At 33.5% G+C, this 11988-nt stretch overlaps 1 long non-coding RNA gene across 1 annotated transcript; it reads left to right on the plus strand.

The window, feature by feature from the left end:
* The first annotated feature begins 664 nt into the window (after nt 1-664).
* Nucleotides 665-2932, plus strand: LOC150065493 (uncharacterized). The gene is made up of 2 exons (XR_016534781.1): nt 665-768; nt 2621-2932. It is a non-coding gene; the product is annotated as an uncharacterized LOC150065493 (long non-coding RNA).
* The last annotated feature ends 9056 nt before the right edge of the window (nt 2933-11988 follow it).

Consider the following 11988-nt stretch of genomic DNA (forward strand, 5'->3'; position numbering starts at 1 on the left):
ATTAGAACCTCAATTGTCACAAGTAATATACTATTTAGATATTTATGATGATCTTCTAATCCTATTATATATAATTAATATATTTGTATTCTTCTAACAGTGCAAATAGGAAAGTCTGAGACATAACCCCATAAATGTACATTATGTTTATATTCATTGATTGATGCACATTTTTATTATCTAGCTATTGTTTTACTGTATAGTAATAGAGTTTTGGTGTGTTGCATAACAGATTTAAAGGTAAAATAATCTTAGTAGCTTTCTCTTCTTTCCAGTGAGTATATTGGCAAACTCAATAAAGAAGGCTTATTGTAGTATGCAATGGTGAGATCACAAGATATTTATAAATATTGCCCTATGAATATTATTCCAGTGCATATGTTTGCAGTGTAATGGCATTTGCCATCTGGCATTCTTGTGGATAGCTCTCTTCTTTCTTCTCATACAACCTCTTTTCGCCTGCCTTTCTCAGTTTGTGCCTATTCATAATTAATCTCAAAGTTCATGTAACAGGCCCTGCTGCATGTCCTCTTAGCTAAGGAAACAAGTACTCAAGAGTGTAACATCATAGGCAGGGAACAAAGGATTCACATTCCACTCTCTGTATTAGAGAACACTGATGTGATTCTCAGGAGCCAAGCATCTTAGCAACAGACCAAAGGATTTACAGCCCTCCAGCTTTCTCAGCTACCAAAGCTCTTGAAGGCTTTCAAGAGCTGACCTTCTTAGCAAAGGGCTGGATTCTTTTAATGCACTCACTTTCAAAAGGTAGCATACCTATTTTTCCAGTGTGATGTGTATGCTATTAAAAGGGAGTTTCCATGGATACGGACATCAGTGGGAATGAGACTGGATTGTCCTCTTTTGAGACTCATTGTTGTTCCAAATATCCTTAAAACCTTAGACCATGTTATCATGTTTTTCAGGTTTCTTACAGCTAATATCTTACTAATGAAGCAATGTGGATCATAAGTAATTAATGCCTTTCGAAAATTGTGGGTTCCAGCATGTCAGTTTTTGTGAGAGACGGTAGAACACATACATAGAGAATGTCAGTTAATTATCAAGAGTTTAGAATGTCGGTTGCGTTAGGGCTTGTTGTCAAATGACTTTGGAACATGTACATTAATAAGAGATACCATTCAGTTTTTTTAAGTATTAAGATAAGAATGTGTCACATTTAGGTACTTCTTTAAGTAATGTGAATTGGAAGTTATGTGTACTTACATAAAAAAAGCACTGCAAAGTCATCTCTCCTCTACCCTTTCCATCTTGAATTTGGTTGAAGCAATTCTATATTTTATACATATATATATATACCTATATATGCCTATGTATATATAAACCTACATATTAGCATATATATACCTACATGTATATATTCACATATACACACATATATGCATATATATACATATATGCGTATGTATAAGCTTATATGTGCTATATCCAAGAATATTATGATTAAATGTACAAAATTTTCTTGGCTGAGATCTAATTGAATGTCAAATGTGACAAAATTCATTTGTTGAGTCAACTTTATATCTTGCAATATGTTAACACTGGGATGTTGGTCATTAAAGAGATAGTAACTTTCTCAGAGAACCTCATCTCTCACAATTTTTCTCTTTTTCAGGGGATCATAAGAATTTGTCAGGAAATGTCTTTGGCCATGAGAAAACATTTATAGAATAATCTGAAGACTTTTCACAAATTTGAGGATGCTGGATGAAATTCCTCAGAGAAGTCTAGGAAAGTAGATAATTGAGTGAACTTTTGCATGTAGAAATAGCTATTAATATTGAACAAATTCTCCAATCTCAGGTGAAAAGCTTCATGCTTAATAATTTATCCAGACAAGAGTTGCTATTTCAAACTGATAAAAAAAATATTTTAGTCTATTGCACTGGCATTTAAGAAAATTTAATCTTATAATGATATTTTGGTGCTTTCACATTGGATTCTGATTAGATAAGCAAAGGCCATGGTTTATTGCTATACAGAAATCATTTATTAGGGTAAATTTGAAACCAAATTTGAAGAAAAGTTTAGATACTATTAATTTTATAATTTCTTAAATATGTCATTTCACTCAATTGTTTAGAAATGTCAAAGGATTAAAATATCACTTTTTTCTGTAAGCCTAAAAGATTTCTATGGTGTCTCATTAATTTTTGAAGTACTATCAGTTTAAACGAACCAAGCATTCATACAAGAAGTTTGCACATTTTTGTGTAGAATTTTTTTCTTCTCTTCATTTCTTGCTAAAAAGATGAGAAATGAACGTTATATTACAGATGCCTTAGTATTCTGGCAACAAAATAAAACTCTAATATTAATTCTCAACCCATAGCATTAAAACAGCATGCAGATTAAGAGGAAAAAGGACCTATCCAAGTGATTTTCCAATGTGTTTTGGACATTACTTTGTATCTATAGTTAAAACATTAAACATTCCCTAGTAAATTGTGAAAAATTACCAACAAATATTATTAAGAAAACTAAACGTGGAAAAAAAGTCTTCACATTCTTTTTATTTACTTATTTTGTTAAATTAAGGAATCAATTTCTAAATACATTTAATACATTGTTAATTATGCTGTTTCTTCCTTTTTTCAAGATGAAATGAAGAAAGGTTCATTTACCCGTAACTATCAACACACATATTCACCAAAAAACTTTAAAGTGTGTCAAAAGTGGAGAAACTCACCAAAATTCATAAACCCTTCAAAATACCACAAATAAGTTTTAGGGCGAATGAGCAATTTATTGGATTTATGGCTTGTACTTGCTCACATCGAAGAAGTTATAAGGTATTCTACAAAAGAAGATAAAATTGAAGGTTGTTGGTGTGGAAGCGTTATTGTTGCAAACTAGCCAAACAAGGGATGTGACCCAGGAATAAAGAAGATGTTATTTTATCTTTCTGTCACCTACCTGTGTCTCTCTTTTGAGTCATGTCTGAGTATTTTCAATTGTTTTATTTTTCATCCTTGTGAAAGCATTCTTGATGTTTAGTAAGCAGAATTAGGGTAGTTGAAGTTTATAGAGTCAAAGGCTGACAAACAATAAGGTCAATGCCTGTCCCATCTTGGAAAAATTGAGGTTAGAGCAGGTGAAATTATCATTCTGTTTTGTTTTTATGGCTCTAATAGAATTCCCGAGAGTCCCTGACCTCTACTGCCAGTTATGTCTTACTCTAATAGCAACGTATAACCTTCGACACTCAATTAAAATAGGAAATAAGGCAAAGAATGGGTCAATATGCATGTTTGGCCAATGTGAGCTTTTCAAATAAATTCCAGTGAGCTTTCAAGGAAGTCATAACCCTTATTCCTAAGGTACACAGGCATTAAAGTTATGGTTAAAGTAAAAAAAAGTCCCCAAGAAAAACAGAAAAAAATCCCACAGAAGAAACAAACAAAACATGCCGCAACATTATTTTCTTTATGACTCAAAGACCTGTATACTAACATATCTTATAACTTAACATTTCACACATATATTCCGTGATTACTCAGGGTAGAGATGGGAGTGCTAATTGGTAGCACGGGCAGAATATCTGCTTTGGACAAAGAGAGTTGTTGGACAGCCATTTTCCTTCACTTAATGTAAACTTAGAAACAAGAAAGGCAGTGTAGTTTTTACACATAGAGCAACAACTAAAGTATTTTTTAAGGTATATTTTGAGAAGCTGGGTGCCAGTGGCTTACACCTGTAATCCTAGCTACTCAGGAGGATGAGAGCTGAGGGTTACTGTTCAAAGTCTGCCAGGCAGGAAAGATCATGAGACTCTTATCTCCAATTAACCAACATACACACACACACACACACACACACACACACACACACACACACACACACACACACACACACACAGACAACCCAGTAAAACTATGGCTCGAGTGGTAGAGCATTAGCCTTGCACCAAAAAGCTCAGGGATAGTATCTAGGACCTTAGTTCAAGACCTAGTACAGCTGCATACACACACACACACACACACACACACACACACACACACACACAAACTAAAAGTAATAAAAAGATCAAACAAGCCAAAAGATTTTAACATTTACATATCATCTACTTTCTTTTAAAAAGTATGAAGTAGATTATTGATATCCCTTACATAGCCACTTATATTATGTAATGTATATTATGCTAACATTATTCATAGTTACGTTCGTTTCTGCAACTATGTATTAAATAATAGCCAATGCATATGACTGCACTGTCTGCTGCTGAGGCTAGTTTCTTTCTTCTTCTATGAAAATAGCACCTTATAATCTGATTTTTATCTTCAGAGCATATAAACTCCTTATGTTTTTTAAATTAAAAAAAAGTCTAGTTGGGCCAGAAGCATGACATAGTAGTAGAGTGCTTGCCTAGGATGCATGAAGCCCTGGGTTCGATTTTCCCATACCATATACACAGAAAAAGCCAGAAGTGATACTGTGGCTCATGTGGTACCGTGCTAACACAGTGCCTGAGCTCAGCCCCAGGACTGGCAAAAAGAAAAAAAAAAACTATCTACTGTGTTGTTACTTATTATACAATGAATACAACACTGGACTCTGCTAGTATTTTTCTTAGGTATATCATTGATCCATGAAAAATTACAGGGTCTTTAGTGTCATTTTGTGTGAAGTATTTATGAAGACATGTTAATAATGTTCTACTTCAGTCTGAGTTAAGATTCATTCCTTGGTTATTCATGCATATGTCATGAAATGGAAATAAAATTATTTCTTGTTTAAAAATGTTTTTAACATTCTCATGTAGAAATATCTAAACTTGGTATAGCTTGGTATGACAGTCCTTTAACAATTTTATTGTGTTAATGGGATGAAACTTCCCATCTACTCCGGTCTCCATTTGGTAAATTATTATTTCTTTTTTCTTTTTTCTTTTTTTTTTTGGCCAGTCCTGGGCACTGTCTTTGAGCTTTCTTATGGTTAGCATTCTACCATTTGAGCTACAGCACCACTTTCAGATTTTTGTGTGTATGTAGTACCAAGGTATCAAACCCAGGGCTCTGGGTGGTAGACAAGCACTCTACCACTAGGCCATGCTACTGGCCTTTAAGATTTATTTTTAATCATTCAATGTATTGCATAATGTTTTGCAAAATATTTAGTTTTGGTACATTATTTCCTCCAGATAATTGGAGAAATAATAAAGCAAACAATAAGAATTACAAAAATATATGAAATAACCATTTTTCTGAATGTTTGTAAAGATCAAGGTTTTGCTTGAGCATATTAGAGAGAGTTTTAATTTTAATTGTCAACTTAGTCACAAATCAGTTTTCTGGTATGACAAAGGTTGTCAGTTCTTCCATGTTAGTTTACATTGTATTTTCTACTTTATAAGTCTTTCATTGGAATACACATTGATTGCCCTTGGCTTTTTTATTTTAAAACAAAATTACAGAGGGGTTACGGTTATATTTGCCAGATAGTAGGTGCATTAATTCTCACACATTGATACCCCTTCTCACATTTTTGTCCCCATTTCCCCCCCATACCCCTCCCAATCATCTTGTTTTTCCCTCTTTCCTTTTCTATTTCAAATAAATAAATAAATGTATATACAATACTCCTGGTAACAAAGTCAGATACAGTAACAATATGAGATTAACCAAAGGGCAACAAAAGAAAAGAGAAATATTACATAGTACATTAAGAACAACAATCACACATGTTTCCATATCCTGGAGATCCTTTCAATTAGCCTCATCCTATATGACCTTATGTATCTAGGTTTTGAGCTATTGTAATCCTCTGCTAGGAGAGTCCTAGGTGAGTACTAGTTATTTTTTTTCTTGATATTCTAATATATAGGGTATCTTTCTGGCATATTTTTATTCTACCTGTCTACTTTCATTACTCAGATTTTCTGATTTTATACTGTTATTTTTTACAGCCTCCCCAATAGCTAGGATTACAGGTCTTTGCCACCAACAATTAGATTGTGTTCTGTTGATAGCCATTTTATGTCATTGATGTTCTTATTATATCTTATATTGTATTTATTACTAATTGAATAAAATTGCTTTCAGTTGTCCAGTTATTAGAAAAGAGTTTCTACAGAGGAGTAACATGAATAAAATAGATTTTATCTTTTCACAAATTTATGTTTTGTTGACTTTTCATATATGGTAAAGTATAAATTTATTACCTTCAATGGATTCATAATTTCTGTTTTTCCACTGTATTGATTGTTTTGAGATTACTAAAGAAACTTTTCCCCAAATAATTTTTAGCACATGGCTTAATTCCAAGAATGAAAAATAAATTAAGTTCTTAAACTTTAGTTTGATTGTTTTCACAGATGATATCATTGATTCTTTACTAGTATTGTGGTCTTTATTACCACATTGGTGGGAATAAATGTGGGAGAGCCACTATATAATATACATACAGGATATGTGACAGTGTTTGATCTACAGGAATGACTAGAGGTCTGGTATGATGGCACTGCAGAAAGCACAGCACTCTCTGGAGTTGCATAGTTTTGACAGAACCAGCCCCAACTTTTATTTTCACAATTAAATCTTCCTACTTTCATCTTTCCTTTCTCTTCTTCTGTCCCTCTCGCCCTACACAACATTTTCTCCCTTGGTTCATACCCTCCAATTGAATTAGGGGAATCAATGTTTGTGAAACTCATTCTTGGACATTACCAAGGTAAGTTCTGCATATTATATTAGACTTTGAAGAATATAATAAGGCAATGTCAAAGTAATACTAAGTAGATTGGCTTAACTGTAGAATATACAGTTCATAATTTATAACAATTCCTCACCACACTACTAATCATATTCATACCTAAATTTCATATTTGAAAATGAAGGATCCCTTCAGCTTTAAAAGAAATTATATATAAGTAACAGCTCCTCAGGATCATTCTACTCTAAACAATGGTAGATTTGACATCATTTGCCATTGTTCACAACTGTTCTTAATGGATTATTTATGTACTTATTAAAATTATAATATATTTCTAAATATATAAAATCATGGAAAATTCACTTTGCACCCTGGTTGGTACTGTCCATCTAGAAACATCAGAGAATGAAAATAAGCATATGATTGTAGAAAGCATACTTTTATTTTAGGAAATCTACTGTTATAAAACACTAATTTCAATGTTCCTAATTTATAATTGACAAGTAAATATACATCATTAATAGATGTATATCCATAAGAATGTGTATACATGTGTATTAAATAGATTTGAAACGTTTATTTTCAAATAAATTACAACATCTGAAATAAGTAAGTCTAAATGATGATGTTATCCTATCAAAATTCACCCTCACATCATCATGTAACTATTATAATACCATTGTGTTCCTTGGGAGGAAAAAAACAATGAAATAATTACTAAAAGAGAAGAATAAAATCTAAGCTATGTCAAGTACAAAGTCTTTTAGAATTGTATCACACAGAAACTTTGTCAGGGAAGCTCACAGAAGTATTCATTCAAAAGAAATACATTTGCAAATCTCATGCATGATAGTGCTACTATGTCAATCTATTCAAAATCTCCATTTAATGTGAACCCAGATCAATCACATTGCATAACTTCAAGTTGTTACACGATTTGATATAAGGAGCCTAGATGCATCAATAAACGCATATACATAATACAATCAGAAATTTATTTTCATTTTAATATAAAGGCTTTTTCAGAGAACTCAGTACCACCTAAGAGATTAATATTGATCATTTTTCTTGGCAGAATTACAAGTGATGGAAGAAACAAAGAATGCACAGATTTTTCCCAATGGAATTTCACAATAGTAATAGTAATGGGAAATTCATTGTATCTCCAAGACTCATTTTTACATAGAATTAATTAGAGTTAAGACACTACATAATCAACCACCAAATTCTCACTCTCTTACATCAGGAAACTAAAACTCAGAAATTTGAATAATTTGCTCAGTGTCATATATATACTATTCCTGCCTTTAGATTTTTAGCTTTCTCTATCACCCTGATATTAAATTACTTAAACTTTATATATTTAAACTACTTGAGAAGAATGCAAATGCTTACCTTACCATCTTTCCTGCAAAATTAAAAGTCAGAGTCCTTAGGCTGGCAATGAACTTTAGAAATGCATTTAATTACATCTAATCACTGCATTTTCTGTTTTGTTTTTTCTTTTTTTCTTTCTTTCTTTTTCTTTTTCTTTTTCTTTTTTTTTTTTTTTTTGCCAGTCCTGGGGCTTGAACTCAGAGCCTGGGCACTGTTCTTGAGCCTCTCTGTGCTCACAGCTAGCGCATTACCACTTGACCCACAGCAACATGCTAGGCTTCCTCTGGGTGTGTGATAGCGAGGAATCAAACCAAAGGATTCATGCATGTTAGAAGAGCAATCTACCACTAACCATCTCCCAGCCCTGTCACTCTCATTTTCTATAATTTTTAAATAAGTAAATTAAAATTATTTTGATAAGTGGATCTTTCTTTCTTTCTTTTTTTTGCCAGTCCTGGGCTTGAGCTCAGGGCCTGAGCACTGTCCTTGGACTTTCTCAAGGGTAGAGCTCTACCATTTGAGCCTCAGCACCATTTCTGGCTTTTTTGTATGTATGTGGTACCTAGGAATCTAACGCTGGTCTTCGTGCATGCTAGGCAAGCACTCTACCAGTAGGCCAAACTCCTGGCCCTCCTTCCTTCCTTCCTTCCTTCCTTCCTTCCTTCCTTCCTTCCTTCCATCCTTCCTTCCTTCCTTTCTCCCTTTCTTTCTTTCTTTCTCTCCCTCCCTCCCTCCCTCCCTCCCTCTCCCTCCCTCCCTCCCTCCCTTCCTCCCTCCCTCCCTCCCTCTCTCTCTCTCTCTCCCTCTCTCTCTCTCTCTCTCTCTCTCTCTCTCTCTCTCTCTCTCTCTCTCTCTCTCTCTCTGTCTCTCTCTCTCTTTCTATTGGTGGGTCATGGGGCTTGAACTTGTCCTGGGCACTGTCCCTGAGCTCTTCAGCTCAAGACTATTGCCTTACCCTGGGCCTGGGCATTGTCCCTGAACTCTTCAGCTCAAGGCTACTGCCTTACCCTTGAGCCAAGCCCCACTTCCCATTTTCTAGAAGTTAATTGGAGATGAGTCTCAAGTCATTCTGTGCCTGGGCTGGCTTTGAACCTTGATCCATAGATCTCAGCCTCTGTGTAGCTAGGATTATAACTGCAACTGGCAGTGGATCTCTTTTAAAAAGTAGTGCATGATGTTTATAAGTATAAGCATATTATAGTAAAGGAAACATTAAAAAGTAACAATATAGCATACAAAAATTTCACAATAAGAAAGCATACCCAACATCATTTTAAGAGCTGAAAGCAGTTATCAAACTGTCAAAAATATTAAGAAGTCAGTTGTATAATACCCACATGTACTTATTTATATTCAACTACACAGAAAAGAAAGTATTTGTAATTTAACTAGTAGGCTAAATCATATGTGAAATTACTCATTTGTAATTTACATGTTATCAGATATATCAACACTATATTCTGTCACAAGGGCTGGATGTTTCTGATTTGTACAATGGGGAGATATTAATTCTGATCTTGGTTTTTACATGATTTTGATAATGTATTGTACTAAAGTAAATGTGACTCTATCTAAAATTACTTCCTATTATTATTTTTCACCACTGATGTTTATAAGTAAAATTCCAATTATCTATGTACATTTATATGCTACATAATCTTTGAGAATGACTAAATATACTATTACAGTTAATTGATTTTGAGTGTATGCATTATTATCTTTAAATATATGACTGAAATGTGAGGCTGACTGATATAAATTCATGTGTTTCTATCTGTATTAAAATGTTATGATGATTTTATCATTAGATTTTCATAGGACTTACAAATTACTACACCAAACATCCTTCTTGTTATCTACAAGACATCAAATAAAGTATTAACCTGAGAAATTATCTAATTTAAAAAGAATCTTGAAGGATAAGAGGAAAAAAACAGTTATTGAAGGTTATATAACTCCAAATCACTATTGAAAATCATCCCTTTGGTGTCAACTTGCTGTATTTCCTACCACTTGTCACCAGAGAATAGGTTCTCCTACTAAATGTTTTTTTCTTTTTTTGCTCTTCTCCAATTTTTTACTTTATCTTGTAATAAGACTATCCTTCAGAATGAGAAAGGCCTGTCAATAGCCATGTATAAACTTATTTTATTTTTTGTTCTTGACCTCAGGTGCAGAAGAGATAGAAACTACAGTGAAATTATGAGGCATCAAGGGGGGTAATTTCCACAGCCATTTTACAAGACTGAGATATCATGATGGGGTCTTTGTTTTAAGAGTTGGTATCACTTTCAAGAGAAGAATCATGGCAAAGAATTCAGGACCCACAGCTGAGGTCAGAAATGCTGAAAGGAGAAATTGAAGTATTGAGTGTCAAGGTGTCATGGTAAGTACTTAAAGAGGAAGAAGTTTCCAAGTAGGGAAACCTGTTTAACAAGTATTCTGGTAGTTTCTTCTTCCAGTCACCATTGTCACTGTTCAAAATTAAATCACAATAAAGATAAATGGAATGTGTTAAGTTGTCTCTGAGCTATCAAAATCAGATAAGAGGTGTGTGGCAATGTGGAGATCACATAAGATTGTGATAACTCAAATGCTCAATTTGTCAAATGGCTCTTTCTGTCTGTGCAGAGAACTGAAGCATTTTCTTCAGCTTGAGATCAAAATCTGGAGCAAGTGTGGGAAATAACTATTCTGCTTTGTAGACAAGGAATAATGTTCAGAATGATAATGATAAAGAACTAAATGTACTTTCACATATATTTCCAAATATTCAGAAACAGAACTGATATAAACATTTCATTTTCCCCATTTTTGTTCCCTTTACATTATTTACAGTTATTCTAACAGTATCTAGCATTTATATATCTTTATTTGTCCAAACCTCAGTAATAATAGGGGGTTAAAATAGATTGATTTATCCCTAGAGTGGATTAGTCATATAAATACAGGGCTGTTTTTCATTTGCTTATTGTTTGTTTGTTTGTTTATTTCCTGCATAGAAGTTATGATCAGATTGAAAAGATAATATAGATAATTTCACTAATTTTACTAATTGAAATTTGCTGCCTTATTCATCATTATATTTCTATACATAGTATTTGGCCTATTTTTACAAGTGAAAATGTTATTACAGAAGTTAAAAACAATCTCTGTATCTGATATTCAGCAAGTAACTTACATAACTTATTCAAACTTCTTTCCTATCCCACACTGTCTTACAACAGTTTATTTTTTGTTTGAGGAAATGAAAATTCTTCAATTAATTTTAATGTACTTTAAGACAAGACTTTGAGGCAAAATAAACACTGATCTTCAAACCAAAAAAGTGCACATTTGATTACTAAGTCATAAGCAGAACACAGAAACTGTTTTGTGTGAACATTAGGCTTTCAAATAATGTTCCTGTACCATAAACACACTTAAAAATTAAACATTTTTATGAATATTTAGTACAATGGTCAAAAACACTGTGAACCTGAATATATAAACCAATGAACAAGAGTTCAACACTTTTCCCAGAATAGAAAATAGGAAAAGAATCGTCAAAGAATTCAGGAAATGTATAAAACTTTGTGATCATTGTCAAGAACTCAAGAGTTGGGCTTCTGACAGAGTATTGGGTAGAGTCCAGTAAATTTTCTCAAGTTTGTGTTTTTCCTCCATCATCAAACTTCCACCATCATTAAAAATGACCAACTTCCTTCCCTTACTGTGAAGCTTTCCAAAAGTTCTTCTTATCTCAGAGATGGTTATTTATGAGAGGTAGATGACACCTCTTCAAAGCATTTCAACTGTTTACTGAATCAGGTGCCTGTGTTCAGGCTGTCCAGTCATTTTTTTTTTTTGCCAGTCCTGGGCCTGAGCTCACCATCTGAGCACTGTCCTTGGACTTTCTCAAGGCTAGGGCTCTACCACTTGAGCCTCAGCACCACTTCC

The sequence above is a fragment of the Megascapheus bottae genome, chromosome 3 (assembly GCF_031878675.1).
Source record: "Megascapheus bottae isolate mThoBot1 chromosome 3, mThoBot2.hap1, whole genome shotgun sequence".
NCBI lineage: Eukaryota > Metazoa > Chordata > Mammalia > Rodentia > Geomyidae > Megascapheus > Megascapheus bottae.